The sequence below is a fragment of the Mandrillus leucophaeus genome, unplaced genomic scaffold (assembly GCF_000951045.1).
Source record: "Mandrillus leucophaeus isolate KB7577 unplaced genomic scaffold, Mleu.le_1.0 Scaffold136, whole genome shotgun sequence".
Lineage (NCBI taxonomy): Eukaryota > Metazoa > Chordata > Mammalia > Primates > Cercopithecidae > Mandrillus > Mandrillus leucophaeus.
Genome location: NW_012101321.1, coordinates 2,100,390 through 2,103,351, shown reverse-complemented (window position 1 = coordinate 2,103,351; position 2,962 = coordinate 2,100,390).

The window sequence follows — 2,962 nt, the reverse complement described above, 5'->3', positions numbered from 1 at the left end:
TAAATAAGGAAATAAAGCATCCAAATTCAACTGAAAGGGTTTGGGCAAAACTTGTAGTGGAGAAAATGGTTTCTTAAATTTATAAAATAATTTTTTTTTTTTTTTTTTTTGATACGGAGTTTCACTCTTGTTGCCCAGGCTGGAGTGCAATGGCACGATCTTAGCTCACCGCAACCTCTGCCTCCCAGGTTCAAGTGATTCTCCTCCCTCAGCATCCCCAGTAGCTGGGATTACAGGCATGTGCCACCACGCCTGGCTGATTTTGTATTTTTAGTAGAGATGGGGTTTCTCCATGCTGGTCAGGCTGGTCTTGAACTCCTGACCTCAGGTGATCTGCCCGCCTTGGCCTCCCAAAGTGCTGAGATTACAGGTGTGAGCCACCGTTCCCGGGCAAAAATATTGTTAAATTTAAGTGTGTGAGTCCCTCTGGGCCAATTCAGTGTTCTATTTTCCACTGCTAAATGTGAGATTGATGTGTACATGCTTGTGCACTTCATGTTTCAGAGGAGGATCTCCCATTCAGGGCACTGCTGTATTTAGAAAAGTGTTAATGGAACAAACTCCCCTGCCATTTGCCATGTGTGTGCGAGTGTTAGAATTTAAACACACGTGTTTCTACTCTCTGATGGCCACAGTTTTCACGTGAGAGAGAGGATGCTGTCCAGTTGTTTGACAACTCAGAATTCTCAATCTCATACTTTGTGGTTTCGCCACACCTCCACCAACAGGAGTGTTTGATAAAACTCCAAAAAAATTCAGGAGCCTGTTCACCAAGTAGTTTCTTGGGACTGTGTGGATGGATTCACAGTGCTTAATCCCTCTGGCAGTCGAGGACAAACTGCTATGTCTAACATTTCACTGCTTCTAGGCTTATTGGAGGGCTTTGGGTATTGGAGACCGCATGCCTCACTTAAAAAGCCTTGCTGATAAAAAATAGTGTGTTCTGGGATGCAGCAGCCTTAGGATTGTCTTGGTTTTGCATGAAGTGCTAGTAGAAACTCCTAGAAAACTGTTTATCTCACACTCCACTGCATGAAGCGTACTTGCGCCTGTTGGCTCAATGGCGTCCTTACTTCACATAAGTCTCCTATATGATTGGACCTGATTCACTGATGGCTCTGCAGAATGGCAAGCTGATACTATCCATTGTGCTGCTGTTGCAATCTAGCTTCAGTGATAGCCATGCAACTAAAGTGAATGAAGTCCCTGCTCAGTGGGCGGAACTCAGTTCTCATAGCCAATATTGCTTTTGATTAACCTTGTCCTATTTTAAAAATTATTATTTTTAGAGACAGGGTCTTGCGCTGTTGTCCAGGCTGGAGTGCAGTGGTGTGATTGCAGCTCACTGCAGTCTCAACCTCCTGGACTAAGGGATCCTCCTACCTCAACTTCCTGAGTAGCTGGGGCTACAGGTGTGTGTCTCATGACCTGCTTCTTAAAATTTTTGTAGAGATGGGGGGGGGGTCTCGCTATGTTGCCCAGGCTGGTCTTGAACTCTTAGACTCAAGGGATTCTCCTGCCTCAGTCTCCCAAAGTTGAGATTACAGGTGTGAGCCACCACACTATTTTTTGCTGACTTGGGTTGTTACTAATGGCCTAGACATCTGGTCTGCCACTTGAAAGGCAGACTAAAGACATCTCTTTAAAGGCTATAAACTATGAAAACAAATTGTGGCTGCCAAGCGGAACATCTGGGTCACTCATGTAGATGGCTACGGTTAAGGGCTGATAACACCTAAGACTGATAACACCTTGGAATCAAGCTGCTGAGGAAGTCAGCATCACCTGGATTGTCCTCACAATGGCAACACATCCACCATGGCGGACTAGGCACCCAGTAAAGAACTTTCTCATGCATGCCAGTCTTGGTGACCCCTGCTAAAGTTATCCCATTTGTCTGGAGGTAAATAAGGCCACATTACACAGGTCATGGGCCTACTTGCTCCAAAATGACTGACTACACTGGCCATTTGGCCTCCTCTTAGGGCAACTCATGACGGAGGGGCTGACTGCTGTTGAGACATTCTTAGGCTACAACGTAGCTGTTTCAGCCTTATCAACTGACTCTGACCACACAATTATAGCTATTGAAACTAGTGTGTCATATTCTTAGTCTATCAAACTATTTGCAGTCTGACAATAGGGCTCCTTTTGTCACAAAGGCCACTCAGCAGTGAGCCAAAAGAGATTATTTGATGAATATTTCACACTCCCTACCATCTGCAGATAACTGGCATTGTTGAGCATTAAAGAGGTTACTGAGTATATCACCGTCACCTCCTCCTGTTCCACATACCTGACTATCCAGTATTTGGGTCACAGAATAGGACAGTCCTAGAATCCCAGAAAGGGATTATCTCCATTTCACTGTCTCCTGGATAGTAATCAGGACAAAGGTCTGGCTGAAAGAAGAAGGTGAAAGAAAAGGTCTGGATGAAAGATGGGACGATTGAAGAAAAATGTGTTATAGGTATTAATTTTGTGTCAGTGGAGGGAAGGCAACAACCCTGGCAACCGGGAAGAAAACAGCTCAGACCACACTAAGGAGTAAAGACAGGGTCTCATTCTGTCACTGAGGCTGGAATGCCACACTGCTATCACAGCTCACTGCAGCCTTGACCTCCCGGGCTCAAGTGACCCTCCCACCTCAGCCTCCTAAGTAGCTGGGACTACTGGCACATGTCACTACGCCTGGCTAATTTTTTATTTTTTGTATTTATTTTTGTATTCACTGTATTTCCCAGGCTAGTCTTAAAACTCCTGGCTCAAGGATCCTCCTGCCTTGGCCTCCCAGAGTGCTGGGATTACAGGTGTGAACCACCATGCCTAGCTGGAAGGGGAATCATTAATGCAATTTGTTCCCTAGGTCAGTTTCTCAACCTTGGCACTATTAATATCTTAGGCCGGGTAATTCGTTGTTTAGCAGTTACACTGGCCTGTACCCATTAGATGCCAGTAGCAC